The sequence below is a fragment of the Rana temporaria genome, chromosome 5 (genome assembly GCF_905171775.1).
Source record: "Rana temporaria chromosome 5, aRanTem1.1, whole genome shotgun sequence".
Lineage (NCBI taxonomy): Eukaryota > Metazoa > Chordata > Amphibia > Anura > Ranidae > Rana > Rana temporaria.
In genome coordinates this window covers 247,726,448-247,744,989 of record NC_053493.1, presented here as the reverse complement: position 1 = coordinate 247,744,989, position 18,542 = coordinate 247,726,448, and positions in this window count along the sequence as shown.

Here is an 18,542-nt window from a genome sequence, read left to right as displayed (position 1 = left end):
GACAGGTTACAGGCGCCACAAGTAATTTGCGCTGCCCGTTTCTTGTTCCGTCCAATGTCCTGTCATCGCAGGAGCCAGTACAGACCAGGCTGTCATCTGTGCTAATCCAAAGTTTAATTTCAGCACCAGTGTCTTATGATCCACGGACTGCATGTTATGTAAGAGCCTAGCATCCTCAATACCAGAAGAAGCATTTTCTGAGTTTCCCTGGGTTCCCATCTTGAGGACGGAGGCCGTGGCTGGGCAAAAGAAAAAAGCTGGTTTAAGCTTGCCCTTTGGTAAGCGGCTTTCCATTAGGTGGTGGGCTCTCACTCATATATGCATTCACAGTGGTGTTCATTCGTTATGCCTATGGATATATGGTCACATTGAGATTGCATTCATTGTGTTTTGGGACATTGTTTTGACGACCTTCATCCCTCAAGCACCTCTGTTTGGTGGTGTTTTTTTGGACTTAGGCCCCGTACACACGGCCGAGGAACTCGACGTGCCAAACACATCGAGTTCCTCGGCCAGTTCAGCCCTGAAGCCGCCGAGGAGCTCAGCGGGCCGAGAGCTCCCATAGAACAACGAGGAAATAGAGAACATGTTCTCTATTTCCTCGGCGGCTCCATCGGGCCGAAAGTGTACAGACGACAGAGTTTCTCGGCAGAATCAGGCTCTGACCGAGTTTCTCGCCGAATTCTGCCGAGAAACTCTGTCGTGTGTACGAGGCCTCACTGTTGGCGCAGTTTTCTCTGGTTCATTGTTACCCAAACTGCAGCCTTTTTTAATTGTTTTTAATTATTTTTTGGTTAAAATATATATATATATATATATATATATATATATATATATATATACACAGTACAGACCAAAAGTTTGGACACACCTTCTCATTCAAAGAGTTTTCTTTATTTTCATGACTATAAAAATTGTAGATTCACGCTGAAGGCATCAAAACTATGAATTAACACATGTGGAATTATAACAAAAAAGTGTGAAACAACTGAAAATATATTTCATATTCTAGGTTCTTCAAAGTAGCCACCTTTTGCAGCAGACACATCTCTAGAACTGTTAAGAGGAGACTGTGTGAATCAGGCCTTCATGGTAGAATATCTGCTAGGAAACCACTGCTAAAGAAGGGCAACAAGCAGAAGAGACTTTTTTTGGGCTAAAGAACACAAGGAATGGACATTAGACCAGTGGAAATCTGTGCTTTGGTCTGATGAGTCCAAACTTGAGATCTTTGGTTCCAACCCCTGTGTCTTTGTGCGACGCAGAAAAGGTGAACGGATGGACTCTACATGCCTGGTTCCCACCGTGAAGCATGGAGGAGGAGGTGTGATGGTGTGGGGGTGCTTTGCTGGTGACACTGTTGGGGATTTATTCAAAAATGAAGGCATACTGAACCAGCATGGCTACCACAGCATCTTTCAGCGGCATGCTATTCCATCCGGTTTTTACGTTTAGTTGGACCATCATTTATTTTTCAACAGGACAATGACCCCAAACACACCTCCAGGCTGTGTAAGGGCTATTTGACCAAGAAGGAGAGTGATGGGGTGCTGCGCCAGGTGACTACCTCTTGAAGCTCATCAGGAGAATACCAAGAGTGTGCCAAGCAGTAATCAAAGCAAAAGGTGGCTACTTTGAAGAACCTAGAATATGAAATATATTTTCAGTTGTTTCACACTTTTTTGTTATGTATAATTCCACATGTGTTAATTCATAGTTTTGATGCCTTCAGTGTGAATCTACAATTTTCATAGTCATGAAAATAAAGAAAACTCTTTGAATGAGAAGGTGTGTCCAAACTTTATATATATATATATATATATATATATATATATATATATAATCTGTATTTTCTTTATTATTATTACAAATGATTATTATACTGTACGTTTTTTCACATGCTGTCACCAGTCAGTGTCTCTGATCACCGCCACACCAGTTATATGATGACAAAGCACTGCACCGGTCATAGTACTTAAAAATAAAATAGTATTTCTTAATTTTCCAAGAAATTGTGACAAAATATTACAATTTCAAAAAACTCACCATTTCCAATACCTTGAAATGTCTACTTTTCAAAAAGGTGTCATTTGGGGGTTATTTTTTACTGTCCTGGCATTTTCGAGCCTCAAGAAATTAGATCCGTCAGTACAACAGGATTTATATATTTATTTTCCATAGTTTGTGAACGTTCCTACAGACTAAATAATATACACTGATTTGTGTCATTTTCACCAAAGAAATGTAGCAGAATTCATTTTGTCCTAGAAAGATTATTTATTTGAAAAAAGTTTTTTATTAAATAAAGTTATTAATTAACAATGCACATTGTCATGTACTTTAGTCATATGTATCCAACATGGTTACATTGATTTAAAAAGGTTTTGCATAAGTATAAAATACAACATTTTATAGCAGAAACAAATACCTTTTTTCGTTTATTTATAAAAAAAAAGAAAGCTCTATTGGTGTGAAAAAAAATTAAACAAATGTTCATTTGGGTACAGTGTTGCATGACCGCGCAATTGTCATTCAAAATGTGACAATGCTGAAAGCTGGAAAATTGGCCTGGGCAGGAATGTGGTGAAAGTGTCTGGCATTGAAGTGGTTTGATGTTTGTTCCTATTTTACCCATTACCGCTGGCTCCTGTCGCCCCTTTTAGAGGGTTGTTAATGCTGGTGGATATCCTAAAGAAATATATTGTTAACAAAACTGAAAAGATTTTATATGTTTAAGCACATTGCTGCTTTCTGGAATTTATTTAGAATTTTTAGAATTGTCACACTTTTCCCATTAGTGTTAATGGCCATTGTACACTTCTGTATGCCATGATGTGAGAGATGCGTTCATTCCTGAGTGGGTTACACTTCATCTCAGCAGCAATAGCAGGAGAATCTTTCAGTTCATCTGTCTGATGCTGCGCTCATGCAGTGACCCTCTTGCTTCCAGCAGTGTTGCAGTGACAATGATGGATTTCAGGTGCATCCCTGAGCACTGCCATTCCTGAGTAAATGTCTAATTGCATGGGACATGCACAGAGAGGCCATATTGCCACACTCTATGGGCAGTATATCATCTGTGGGGGGGACAATATATCTAAGACCATCCATTTAACATCACATGTAGGGAAGATACATCCTTAACCTCCTTTATCCATCAACTAGCACATGTGCCTATCCAGCAGTTTCAGTTATAATAACGTCTGAATAACCTAACAGTGGGAAAAAAAGGTTTCCTTCTGCTGGCATGGTTACATGCAATATATAAATTAATGTCGGAGAACAGATGACTAAATTAATATAGTGCTTATGCCATGCAAATCAAATCATTTATCATGTTCTGCATTTCTTTAATTTTGAGAACCCTTTTTTTTCACAGTATACATTTATTGAAACCTTTTGAAAGTATACAAGTAAAGCAGGTATAATAGAAATGTGATCAAGGAAAATACAAAATGGGGGGAGATATGTAAAATAACTGATAACAGAAAATATACTGGCAATAACTAAAAATATAAGAACATAAAAGGATGGGGTACATTCTTATGCCGCGTACACACGACCGTTTTTCGAGTTCTAAAAAATGATGTTTTTTTTTATGTCATTAAAAACAATCGTGTGTGGTCTCCAGAGCATTTTTCACAATGTAAAAAATGGCCATTAAAAAGTTTGAAAATGCTCTAATGCGCGAATCGTCTTTTACTAACACAAAATCAGCTAAAGAAGCCCAAAGGGTGGCGCCATCCGCATGGAACTTCCCCTTTATAGTGCCATTGTATGTGTTGTACGTCACCGCGCTTTGCTAGCTTTTTGCGCTTTTTTTTCACGATCGTGTGTAGGCAAGGCCGTTTTAATGATCTGGTTGAAAAAAACGTTTTTTTCTAGACCCTTAAAAACTTCATTTTTTAGAACCCGAAAAACGGTCGTGTGTACGCGGCATTAGGAATAAATCTTGCATAAGATACTGTGCGGCCCATTCTATCTGTATTAATGGAGATAGGAGTGGACCGAATTAGGTAATAACCGGTGTGGTAGAAAGATTTATGTCTAGTTATACTGTAAGGTTTAACAACAATGTACAGAATGTGATATCATTGCCCATAAGACATTTATAGTCAGTAGAATATTTAAACTGTGTCCATGGATTCCATGTGTTGGTATTGTTCTAAGCGATCATTTGACACGGCAAGAGTTTCTTCCATTGAATGGATGAAATCAGTATCTAAAAGCCAATCTTAATGGAAAGAGTATGTATGGTTTTCCAGAATCTGGGTAACAACATTTTTGCTGCGTTGAGTAGGTGTTTGGATAGGTAGTTTTTGTAACGTCTAATAGGTAATGGAGATGTGTGGAGAAGACAGAGAGCAGGGTCTAGTTCAACAGTTGTCTCAGTTATTTTCTGAGCAAACCCTATGCTTTATTATGATCTCTGGAACTCTGAAAACTGACTGTGACATGCATTTGTAACAATATACTATTACATTTGCAAAGTTGAATATTATTACACTCTTGTTAGGCAGTCTTTCATAGATGGGATATCAAGTGTATATAAAAATTCCAGTATGGGGGTTTAGTAAGACCTTAAGACTTGTCTAGAATATGAACATTCACATTTTTAGATATTCATAACATACTGAGAATGATCTATAAAACAAGCCCTCACTGACCTTCACAACTACAAGACAATAATATAATATACAAATAACGATAACCTGTCCACTCTTAAGTGTACAAGTGTCCTTGTAGGGCAAAGTAGCAGTTGCACATTGATATTAGCACCACCAGCTGCATATACTTGCTTTCCCTACTGTACCACTGCTTCTTTTAAGTATGGATATGCTTTATGTATAATAGTACTCCCACAGAAAAGCTTAACTACCATGTCTTTTTAAATATTTCAGTATTTGGTTTGTTCATCATAAATAGGTACCGTATCTAATAATTTGCACTTTCAACTTTTGTGATAGTTGTTTTCCTTTACAAAGTTTACAATAGGGTTAAGTACTGGTACATTTCACACATTTTTTACACTTTCATATAATCCTTGTACCATGGGTATTGTCACACAGGACCTGTGAGATGCCAAAGATCCAAGGTGAATTTATGGAAGGATGATTTTTTTTGGTTACGTGCTAAACAACCTACCTGTAACCAGCAATCAGCACGGAAATAGCCTACCCTTGCCCTCCTGATGATTTGTGTTGGATCATGTCTACTAGCCTTTATGCACATAACAGCAACTTAAAGCAGAACTTAACTGTATCTGAGCACCACAAACCAAAAAAACATTATTTAATTTATTTTTAATATTCAAAGAAAACTCACTATCCATCCATGTCTCCATGCTTTATTTTGTTGAGAAATCTTCCTGGAATTTATCTACCCTTGGCTCAGACACAGAGGCAGAAAAGCGTGCTTAGCTGAAAAAGCCCCTCCTTCTACCCTTAAAGGGGTTGTAAAGGTAAATGTTTTTTCACCTTAACGCATCCTATGCATTAGGGTGAAAAAACATCCAATGGTACCGCCCCCCCCGAACCCCCGTTTTACTTACCTGACCCCTCGAAAGTCCCGCGCGTGTCCACGTGATCCTCTTTGGTTCCCAGTCTGGCCGTTGATTGGCTAGGCTGGACGGATTGATAGCAGCACAGCCATTGGCTGGCGCTGCTGTCAATCACAACGGATTACGCAGCACACCAGGGGGCGGGGCCAAGTGATACAGTCGGCGGCTATATCACGCTGCTGTATCACGGGAGCACTCGCAAAAGCTTTCCACCATGCGAGGTGGAAAGTTTTTGCAAAAAGGAGCCGAGACAGCCGCCGAGGGACCCCAGAAGACAGGGTGAGGGGACACTCTATGCAAAACGAGCTGCACCGTGGAGGTAAGTATAACATGTTTGTTATTTAAAAAAAAAATTGCCTTTAGTGTTCCTTTAATATTGATTGAGAGAGTTTAAGTCCTTTAATATTGATTGAGAGAGCTTACATTAACCCGATCTGGTTATATTCGCCTCTAAATGGCATTTACAATTGAAGAATGTAATGGAAGAAATAAGTGTTTTTACCAGTAGGGAAAGATGCTTATTTTTTTTTTCTAAATTTCTATTTCTATTTCTATTGCTCTCAAATCTCAAAATGTCTTCTTTTTTTTTTTTTTGATCCGACTTTCTGTTGGAGAGTGCCTATGCATGATCCCACTGTAAGTACGAACACAGTCACGCTCTCTTGCTCACTGCCAAGATGGATTTTGGACTAGGGATAACAGACTATTGGATTTGCAGCATGCATAGAGCAGTGTGTGGAGCAGTGCACATGACCACAACTAATGCCGCGTACACACGTTCGGGTCGTCTGATGAAAACAGTCTGATGGACCGTTTTCATCAGACGAACCGATCGTGTGTGGGCCCCATCGTTTTTTTTCCCATCGGTGAAAAAACTTAGAACCTATTTTAAAATTATCTGATGGTTGAAAAACAATAGAAAAAAAACAATTGTCTGTGGGGAAATCCATCGGTTAAAAATCAACGCATGCTCAGAATCAAGTCGACGCATGCTCGGAAGCATTGAACTTAATTTTTCTCAGCACGTCGTTGTGTTTTACGTTCTGACACAATCGGTTTTTTAACTGATGGTGTGTAGGCAAGACTGATGAAAGTCAGCTTCATCGGATATCTGATGAAAAAATCCATAGTTTTCATCGGATGAACCGATCGTGTGTACAGGGTATAACATGCATTACTCCCTCTTAAAGTGGTTGTAAACCCTTACACACACCACTTTTACCTACAGGTAATTAAGCCCGTTATGCTTTTACTTTGCAGGGGAATAAAGATGAAGTAAACCCATGATTTTTGGGAGCTTACAGAGGATGTTACAAGGAATCAGAATATCACAGTAAGAAACAATTTCATGAAAAATAGTATTGGATATGTATAGATTATCTTTGGAGAATAAGAATGCAATTTAGTGTCGCTTTAACTCTGGGGAACAGATTGAGAAATTGTGAAATTTAGGGATTAATTACTCCAGATTACCTGCAGCTACAGAGGTAATTGAGGACATGTTTTAAAGCTCATTTACTAATTATTAAAGTAAAATTATAGGCATTTGAGTTTTGAATAGAGTGGAGGAGGGTTCCAACACCTATAAAGTTTTTATTGCTATCTGTGCCCCCAATTAGGGAGATTCACCTTCTATTTGTCCTGTTTACCATTATCATAGAAAGTGAAAATTGTCCCCAGAAAAGCAATAAATGGGAAATCTTTCAATAAGGACACTGGTTTTGGTGACCTGGGGGACCCCAAGCGATTCCATTAATTTATATAGATTTACTCTCCTGTTTTGGATATGTGACAGGAAGTGAAGGTAAATCTCCATAATGGGAAACAGATGGCAGAAAAAAACAGACGGCTAACCCTCCCTTACTCTATCCAAAATGAAATAAAAAAAATTGTCTATAGTTCTACTTTAATAATATTATAATATCTGAATATTCATAGCCTGGCCACAGCTGCACCAGTGATTTGAAGCTCACACAGTTTTTAATAAGCTCTCTTATGCCGCGTACACACGATCATTTTTCGGGTTCTAAAAAATTACGTTTTTTTTTATGTCATTAAAAATGATCGTGTGTGGGCTTTTTGGGGTTCTAAAAAATGGCCAAAACAAATTCGAACATGCTCTATATTTTAATGAAATTTTTAACGCTGTAGTTTTTCGGGTTGTAAAAAATGGTCGTGTGTGGGCTTTAACGACGTGAAAAATCTGTGCATGCACAGAAGCAAGTTATGAGACAGGAGCGCTCGTTCTGGTAAAACTACCGTTCATAATGGAGTAAGCACATTCATCACGCTGTAACAGACAGAAAAACGCGAATCGTCTTTTACTAGAACAAAATCAGCTAAAGCAGCCCCAAGGGTGGCGCCATCCTCATGGAACTTCCCCTTTATAGTGCCGTCGTACGTGTTGTACGTCACCATGCTTTGCTAGAGCTTTTTTTTTTTTCACGATCGTGTGTAGGCATGGTCGTTTTAATGATTACGTTGAAAAAAACTTCGTTTTTTCTAGAGCATGAAAAACATAATTTTTTAGAACCCGAAAAATGATCATGTGTACGCGGCATAAGACCTAGTAAACTGCATGTACCAAGACCCATTAACAATTCCAGGCATCAAATGGAAGCAATCCTTTAGCTAGTAATGCTGTCCAAAACAAAACATTGGAACTGTGCTAAAATGGGACACTACAAGTTAATTTGACAAAAACAAACCAGCACCACCAAATGTGCAAACAAGGGAGCTTAAAGAAGACAGGGCATCCCTGCAGTGAAAATGTCTACAGAATCCAGCAGCCTGCACATCCTTGGGCATATTTCATAAAAGGACCGTAATGTAACTAAAGCTGTCGATTTTTTTTTTCTAGCTAACCTTCAACTTTAAAGTATAACTAAAGGCAAAACTTTTTGTTTAGTTTTGTTTTGTATAGAGTGGAGAGCAATTATAACCCCTGTTTTTTATTGCTCTCTGTGCCCCCTTTGGGAAAATTCACCCTCTCTATTTGTCCTGTTTATTTCAATTATCATTAAAAGTGAGAGTAATCCCACATTTTGGGTTGTCCCATAACAGTAATGCCTTGTACACACGAGTGGAATTTCCAAAGGAAAAAGTCAGACGGAAGCTTTTCATCAGATATTCTGTCCATGTGTATGCCCCATCGGACTCTTTCCATTGGAAATTTCGACGGAATTAGATAGAAAACATGTTCCTAATTTTTCAGAAAAACCATGCATGCTCAGAATCAAGTTGACGCATGCTCGGAAGCATTGAACTTAATTTTTGACGGCTCGTCGTGTTGTTGTACGTCAACGCGTTCTTGACAGTTGGAATTTGGTGTGACCGTGTGTATGCAAGACAGCTTAAGCGGAATTCTGTCGGAAAAACCGTCTGAGTTTATGCCGTTTGGGAAAACCGGTCGTGTGTACAGGGCATAAGGGTTAGTTTGCACTTGCGTCAAAACATGTTTTGAATCAAGTCAAAACGAGCCCTAAGAGAGGGGAAATCTTCTAATGGGGACACCAGGTCTCGTGACTGGGGGGCACAAGGGATTCCCTTAATATTTGAGGATTTCCTCTCACTTCGGGCCATATTCTTGTAGATCGGCGCATATTTACTCAGGTGTAGCGCATCATAGATGCGCTACGCCGGCTTAACTTGGAGAGAGCTCTCCCATATTCCCGTACCACATGCGTCCTACGTTGCGCTCGCGGAGCTGAAATGTGTTGGCGTAAGTAGGCGCAAGTGACGGTAGGAGGGATGTGGGCGTGAAGAATGCTAATGAACCGTGACCCCATGCAAATGATGTCCAGACCGAACGGAGCATGCGCCGGACGTGCCCCGCCCTCTGCGAATGCGCAAAACAACAGTAGGCGTAAATCCCTGCTGAGTTGGGCCGGCCCAGTGCATAAAAACGTCACCACATGCGCCCAACAAGTGCAAAGTGACTCCTTTTCATTCTGTTGGTGGTGTGATATATTGGAGTGTGAACTTTGCAATGCCTGGACCCAGGAAGGAAAGGAGGAAGAAAAATTTCTCCCAAGATGAGAGGGCCATCATAGTCTCTGCCATGGAGAAATATGATTCTAGACTCCATGGTGCTGACAGTGACAGCACAAGTAAAACAAAAAAGGAGGAGATCCTTAAGAAAGTGACTGCCCAGGTCAATGCCTTAGGCCATGAGGCCAGGACCCCCCAGGACATTGTTAAAATAATGAATGACCTGTGTGGTGTGGTCAGGAACAAGATGGCCATTATTGCGAAGCATGCCAGGGGCACAGGAGGGGGGCCACCCTGTTCTACCCGGCTCACTGAAGAGGAGGAAGTGATTGCCCGCTGCCTTCGGAGGGAGCAGGTGGAGGGCCTGGAGGGCCATGACTCAAGTGAGCCACCCATGAGGACAGGTAAGTGTGTTTTATCTTCTATCTGGTGTGTTGCATGTGTGGTGGGGGTGGTGGGTTATGTGACAAGTGTGTGGGTCCACCAACATGTGAATGTTTTGTGTCATCCACAGGTGAGCAGGATGAAGCGGGGCCATCCAATGCTGCCAGTGGCCGTCACATACCATCATCCACTGAGCAGTCTGCTTCTGTGACTGACCTCCTGGGAAGCCAACAGGCCTTTGTGGAGGGGAGTGGTCAGTCCTCCGCGCAGGAGGTTGTTGAGGAGGAGGTCCATGAAGAGGTGGTCCAGGAAGAGGTGGTACAGGAAGAGGTGGTCCACAGCGAGCAGGAGGTCTTCCTTTTTTTGGAGGAGTCGCATGTGGTGGCAGGACCATCACAAAGCCACCGCATCTCCAGCCCCTCAGGGTCCTCCAACACCCTCTCCAGTCCCTCCCGTCCCATCCCCCTCATCTCCAGCCCCTCAAGGTCCTCACCCTATGCAAGGGGCCCAGCCACTCCTGTCCCCAGGAGGGCAACCCACAGGACAAGGGGTGCGGCAGAAATGCTGCATGAGAATCTGGCCAGGCAGCAGGACCAGCAAAGCCGCCATATGGGGGAAATGGTGGTGGAGTTGAGGCGCCTGTCCGACAGCCTGGCCTCCTCGGGAGCAGTACCAGATGCTCTCCAAGATGTGGCTGGAAACAGCGCAGCCACAATCACCAGCCTGGGTGAGCTGCAGACTACAACTGCAGAACTTGTGGGGGAGGTCAGGTGCCTGCAAATGGCTGTTCAGGCCCAGACAGCTACCCAGGAGTCACTGCTCACCCGCATAGCACTGGCTTTGGAGGGCAGACAGGCAGGCAGGGAGGCACCTGTGGATGTTCCTCCACCTGGAGATGCTCCTCCACCTGATGCCCAAGCTCCCCCCAGGCAAGTGAGGGCCAGGAACCTGGGCACCAGGCGTAGCCCGCGCCGGGGCAAGTGATTGTTTATTCTTTATTTGCTCTGGTTAAGAGCTTTTTTTATTATTTGCTCTGGTTAAGAGCTTTTTTTATTATTTGCTCTGGTTAAGAGCTTTTTTTATTATTTGCTCTGGTTAAGAGCTTTTTTTATTATTTGCTCTGGTTAAGAGCTTTTTTTATTATTTGCTCTGGTTAAGAGCTTTTTTTATTTTTGGGTGCTGCACACAGGCAGTGTTGCAGAGTACAGTGTGAATGGTGTGTGAATGTGGGGTGGTGACATTCCTGCCAGTAAGGGGTGTCACCCTCGGGCGCTGGTGATAAGTTCTCCCCAGGTCCGTATGAATGACGTATGAATGGACAGCAACATCATTGGGGCCTTGACGCGGCGTTGCTGCTCCTTAGTACCGTGCGGTGTACTTTGGTCTAATCCAATGTTCTGTGCATGTGGGGTGTGTGTTAGGGACCACAGTGGTGTGCATGCGTGCATTTTCTGTGTGCCATGTTTAATGTGTGTGTTTAACGTTCAAAGATTCGCTCCACGAGACATCTCCTGACTGCTGTACCATCAGCAGACGGGGTAGCCACGGTTAGGGGGGGACATGGTGGTTGGGGGGTCAGGTCCTCACGTAGGTCAATCTGCAGGCCCTTTCTCACTGCGAAGTTGTGCAGCACGCAACATGCAGCGATGATTTGGCACACAAAGTTGGGGGAATACAGCAGGGTACCCCCAGTCTTATCCAGGCATCGAAAGCGTGACTTAAGGATGCCAAATGTTCGCTCAACCACTGCACGGGTGCGTGCGTGTGCTTCGTTATATCTTCTCTCTCTTGGTGTTTGCGGATTGCGGAATGGAGTCATCATGTGAGGTCCCAGGGCATATGCAGAGTCACCTGGAAGGGAAAAGACAGGAGGATGTTAGTCATGCATGTGCCCCTCGTGATGTCTGCATCATGGGGGGGGACAGTCATACCTGACACCCATGTCACTTACCAACCAGCCAACTGTCCCCATACACATTCTGCTCAAATTGTCTTGGGATGTCACTTTGCCGGAATATAAAGCTGTCATGGCTGGCTCCGGGGTGTTTTGCACGGACGTGCCATATGAGGCCATGTGCATCCACGATCACTTGGACATTGATGGAATGCCAATGTTTTCTGTTGCGGTATATGTGCTCGGTCTCGTGGGGGGGCTGTATTGCCACATGGGTACAATCAATTGCACCCACAGTGCGTGGGAAACCATCAATTAGGCAGAAATCTCTCATTGCCTTCAGCCGCATGTCCTCCTGGGTGGGTCTGATTATGTGGTGCGACATGCGTCGGAGTATTGCGGGGACAACTTGGTGCACGCATCTACTCATGCTGGTTTGGGATATCCCAGCCACGTCTCCACTGGTTCTTTGAAAAGAGCCTGTGGCAAGAAAATGCAATGTTGACAGGACCTTCACCAGTGGCTGCACTGCATGGGATCGTTGTGTTGGGCTGCTGATGTCATTCTGCAGGGCTCTGGTAATTTCCAGGATGGCATCAGGGTTGAATCTATAACGGTGATACACATCCAAATCAGCCATGCCAAAGAGGCTAATGCGCTGTGGGTAGATCCTCTCATGTGCCCTCCTACGTGCCCTCCTCCTTCTACGTCCCTCTTCCTCTTCACACACTAGCAGTGCTAAGACCACGCCTGCCCCTGGCATGTTGGCATACGAATGTGTTGTCCGATAAATTTGGTTGCTCAGCTCGTCCGGGATGGTGCTGCTGTATTTGCTTTTTTCAAGCTAACTTACTCAGGTCTGGAGAAAAGTTAACCGAGCTTTTATAAGGGGTAACTTTCAGCTGGACAATCGTCTTACGCGCACAGCGCGTAGCCTAAGCCGATCGCGCGTAGGTTCGGGAATCAGCGCATCTACATCATTTGCATATTTGAATACTAATTCTATGGCAGCCTAGGATGCCATCAGCTGAAATATACGCCTACGCTGCGTAAACTTAAACTAGTTAAGACGGACGGGAGTAGCCTGATTTCTGGCGGATCTGGTTCTGTGACTACGGCGCATAGATAGGACGGCGCATCTTTACACTTACGCCGCGCATCTCCATATACGCCGGTGTAACTTGTTTGAGAATATGGCCCTTCATGTTTTGGCTATGGGATATGGATATGAAAGTAAATCTCCCCAATGGGACACAGATGGCAAAATCTGACAGGGGGTATAACCCTCCCTCACTCTATCCAAAATGGAAAAAAAAAAGTTTTGCCTATATTTCTACTTTAATATTTGCTCTAGTGTTGTCACACAGGGGGTCCTCCGTCATTTGCACATTTAAAGACTTGAACAGGGCAACTGGGTAAAGAAGAGATGGTAAGTATATGTTGCTGACAAGGGTGGAAGTGAACCTGTTGCTTTGGCCTATAAGACAATCCAAAGGTTAAAGTAGGTGCAAAAAAAAAGGTAAAAATTGGTCAAGGGGACTTTAAAAATGAGGCTGATCACTGGAAAAGTCAATAGTATATATGATAGTAGGTTTATTGCATAATGACAAGTAAAAAAAAAAACAATTTTACAGACATAATAAAGTATAGATAAATACATTTCATTGTGCTGAATCATTCTAGATGATCATCATGATTGACATAAAACTATGTAAATATTCATATTTCATTACAAAATCTGTGTATATATTCATATTTTATTACATGGTTAAACCAGACAATGGGGGATACATACTGTAATAACAAATGATGTAGCGAACTAAACATTTGTAGGCATCCTATAACTCAACGTTTCGTGGATTGATCTCCACTTCCTCGGGAGTAGATGCAGAAAATAAAGTCTAGAAGGTAATAAAGAAGACTAAAGTAAAATCATATACTGTATTTAATGGGTATATTCCATAAAGGCAGTAGTATTTAGACAAAACACTAGTACTTACATGTCAGCTCAATTAGAGGGGAAAGGGAAGGGAGGGAGAATTTGGCAGCCCTGTGGGTGGGAGGGCTCTAGGTAAAGTCTACCCCGAGGGCTGAGGTGGCGGAACCTCAAAAACCCCACGAAAAAGGTGGGAGGGCCGGACCAGACTTCCGTGTCCAAGTGAATCCATAGCTAATGTGCATAGGTAATGGGATATTGCCCCGTAGTAATCTGTGGAGAGTTAATAAAATAAATACCGTATTCAGGGCCGTTTGAAGGAATTAGGGGGCCCCAAGCAAAATGGACATGGAGGCCCCCCCCCCCCCCCCCCCGCACAGCGCAGGACCACAGCAAGCAGAAAACCAACAGCCGGGTGGATGGAAGGGGTGATGGTGGGGCAAGATGAATCACTAGTGCCCCAGCATAGCATGACATATAAAAGAGGGCTGCATATGGTGTAGATCAACCAATGAATTTTATTTATAAAAATATCTTACAAATCAGTGTAAATATAGCCAATAAAAGTGATCACACAATGGTAAAATATAAATAAAAGCAATGTGGGAAGCATAAAGATGCCAGCATGACCTACCTGACCCCTACACTGACCAACCTGATCCCTACACTGATCCCTACACTAACCTACCTGATCCCTACACTAACCTACCTGATCCCTACACTAACCTACCTGATCCCTACACTAACCTACCTGATCCCTACACTAACCTACCTGATCCCTACACTAACCTACCTGATCCCTACACTGACAAACGCTGTCACTGTTTCATCAAATGCTCCTACTGTGCCGCCCCCCCAATGTCTGATAGAGGGGGTGGTTGGAGAGAGGGGGTGGCGCCCTTATGGACACACTGCCTCTAGATAAACAAGACCCCCAGCTAGGAGGACTGTGTGTGTGTGGGGGGGGGTGATAAGAAGGGTCCCTAATAAAGGAATCCCCCTCTCTTCCCCCTCCAGTTATGAGGATTGCAGGGGGTGATATTAGGGGACCCCCATCCAGGAAAATAGGAACTCCCCTCCCTCCCCCACCAGTTAAAAAAGACCCCTAGCTTGGAGAACTGCAGGGGGTGATGTGAGGACCCTGCTCACCCCCTCTAATAGAAAAAAAAGAGCACTGGCCAGGAAGACTGCAGACCCCCCCCCCCCCCAGAAGGTGAATAGTGTGTGACTGTGAACAGATGCAGAAAGTCATTATACACACAGCAGCCCCAGAGGGGGAGGAGGGGGGGGGGACTCACAGTAAGATGATGAGGAAGAATTCCTGCACAGCTCCGATGTCTGCAGCTCTGGTCTGTCTGTCACTGCTGCCTCTGTCTGTTTTCTCCATGCTGCTGAAACTTCTCTCCCTTCACCAAGTGTGGACAGACGATCCCGGGCTCTGCACAAGGGGGAGGGTGGAGGCGGGGAGAACTATGTGCCCCCTTCCCTTATTGGTCAAAGCTGTGAAAGCAGACAGTAAGGGAGAGGAGGATTGGTGCTACAGGGCTGCCACTATTTGATCGGGTCTCGAGCAGATTCAAAACCAAGCACTAGCGCGCCGCAGAGGAGGAGGAAGTGAAATCCTCCTCCACTTTCAAGCAGGGCAGTGACGTCACTGGTTGCCAGATGCTAGGTGGCTATAGCAACCAGTGATTTGGTGTATAGTCAGGTGGAGGCGGAGCCAGAGCCAAAGCTATGGTGGCTCAGTCCCATGATTTCCTGAATCATGTTCCCAGTGTTCTTTTTATTCAGGGACAATGAACGTGGGCACCCTAGTTGGGGGCCCCCTTCCAGCTGGGGGCCCCAAGCAATTGCTTGCATTGCCTCTCCTGTTCCAACGGGCCTGACCGTATTTATCGGCCTATTGCGTGCACCGGCGTCTAGCGCGCACCCCTGATCTGGACGTGAAATTCCTGATTTTTTTTTTTTTATTACTTACAGTTTTGGTGTCTTGCCCGGCGTCCATCGGCGGCCTTGTCCGGTCCGGCGTCCGTCTGCGGACTTCGTGGTGTCCTCCCCGCTTGTCCAGCGCTGTCTCTGAGCCGATCCCCGCTTCCCGCGCTGCATTTGAACGCTGCCGCCGCCGACATATACCGAGCGCAGTACACTCGGGCTTGCTCGGCTCCTCTCAGCTTCTCTCGCATAACTGCGAGGGGAGCCGAGCATGGCCGAGTGTACCCGAGTGTACTGCGCTCGGTATATGTCGGCGGCCGCGTTCAAACACAGCGCGGGAAGCGAGTATCGGCGTATGTCGCGCACCCACGATTTTTCCCTGATTTTAAGGTTTTAAAGTGCGCGGTATATGCCGATAAATACGGTATATGATTAAAGTGCAACAACCCCTATGGGATTTTCTCTCCATAAATTAGGGTTAAAGTAGGTTACTAAATCAGTCTTGGCCATTCTTTTACTGGGAATTTTGTTCTGTTGTTATTCATGGTATTTTATTGTGAAAAAGACATAAATGCCTTTCAAAAACAGGAATATAGACATTTCATTGTAACTTTCAGATAATAGTTGGAAGCATGGCATTCCACTGTCCCAAGAACATATGCTACGAATAAATATTTTCACGGGAAGTAAGATTATATGAAAAAATAGCAAGATTTCCACTATGACAAGCTGTATTACTTTTTCCTCATCAGTTCTCAGCATTCTCTAAATGTGCACTATGGTAAGAAGCCTACCCACACCATTAGTAATGCACAGCAGAGAGCTAGTAGTCAGCCTTTCATTTCTACATGAGTACTCTATATAACTATGTTCCCTTAATGGGAATGTTCTTCACCATGTAACATGACAGGCTAAGCTAGAAAAATGATGAACATGTACAGTATATTTAAATCATAATGTAAAAGCGGTTTGCCTGGAGTTTGATATATGCTAAACCTTTCTTCTATAAACTAAACTAGCAAAAATTAGATTTTTGTATATGCTTTAAAGTGGTATTAAACCCAAAAACAAAAAATGTATTATATTGCAGCTTACCAGTTCTAAGATGTGGTGGTTGCATTCGTTTTCTGTTTTTAGGACTTTTTTCCTTTATTTTCACCTGGTGATCTGGCCAGTAAATCTGTTATTTTTCATTGTCCTTTAGTCTTTGTCGGAAATTCCGACAAGAAAACCGTGGATTTTTTTCCGACTGAATTTTGGCTGAAACTTGCGTTGCATACACACGGTCACACAAAATTCAGACCGTCAAGATCGCAGTGACCTACAACACTACAACGAGCCAAGAATTTTTTTTTCCCGTCTGAAAATTTGAGAACCAGCTCTCAAATTTTTGCTGTCGGAAATTCCGACAGAAAAAGTCTGATGGAGCCTACACAAGGTCGGGATTTCCGACCAAAAGCTCACATCAAACTTTTCTTGTTGGAAATTCCGACCATATTGAAGTGTCGAGACAAACCATTTAACACTGACAGGGGTACTCGCAATGGTCAGTCTTTATTGATTTATTTTAAAATTGTATCTCAAAAAGAAAGAAACTGTTGCTATAACTGCCTTATAATTGTTAACACGAGTTTGGCATTAGTTTGTTAGTAAAGTCCAAAAAAATCTACTAGTAATCCTAAGGCAGACCATAGATTACTCAATTCGATGGGTGGAAGGAAAGAAAATTGCTAGATTAACCTATCAACACATTTAGTGTTGATGGGGAAATGCCTCCCACAGTGCTATTGTTTTCTGCCAGAGGGGGGCGCTGTGGGCCTTTCTGGCAGGCAGAAAACAATGGTTATTGCTAGTGGCAATAGCAGCCGACCGTAATCATATGTAGAAAAATCAGACCGATGGATCGACTTGGGAATAATCAGCTTGCCCACACATGGATCAAAATTTGTCTGGTCCCTGCTGAACCAGCCAAATTTCAATCCATGTATGGCCGGCTTAACATTATCCTCTCTCCAGCCTGGAAATACTGCTGTGCATTGTCTCAATTGCTCCTCTATCCAAAGTGGATACAACCAAAGACACATTACAGCACCAAAACAATGAACTACTGCCATGAGACAATCCAGTTGACATCTACCCTGGTGTGTGCTCCAAGGCTGCAGCTTTGCCTAGCTGTAAAGAAAGGAAATACTATAAATATTATTCATGCCAGCAAAAGATTTTTTAATAGAAACCACAAATAGCTGATAAAGTGTGATGAAAGCCTTAGATATTGCTGGGCACTAGTTGGCAGCATTCTAGACAGTGTGTATTTTACGTTTTCCACATACACATTGAGAAAGGGCTCAATGGTTTACGGCTGTTGTGCAGAAAATTTTACTGCTGTCTGTGCCCCCCATTAAGGAGATCCCCCTCTCTATTTGTCCTGTTTATTGTTAGCATTAAAAATGAAAGTAAAAGAAAATCCCACATTTTGTCCACAGAAAAGCAATAGAGGAGAAATCATCCAATGGGGACACAAGTTCTAGTGACCTGGGGGGGGTCCCCAAGGAGTTCTCCTAATTTGCTGGGATTTCCTCTCACTTCCTGTTTGGCTAGAGGGCAGGATGTTAAGGAAAACCTCTGCAATGGGACACAGATGGTGAAAAAAATAGGACAAGGTTTATAACCCTCCTTCTCTCTATTCAAATTGAGATGAGATAAAGCTTCCATTCATAGGTCCACATCTTACCTTATAGTCAGACCTACTTTTTAAGCCTAGTACACATGTGCTGAATGTCGGGCGGCATCGGCTGGTTCAATCGAACCGGCTAACATTCAGCCGGTGTGTACTGGGGTCGGTCCGA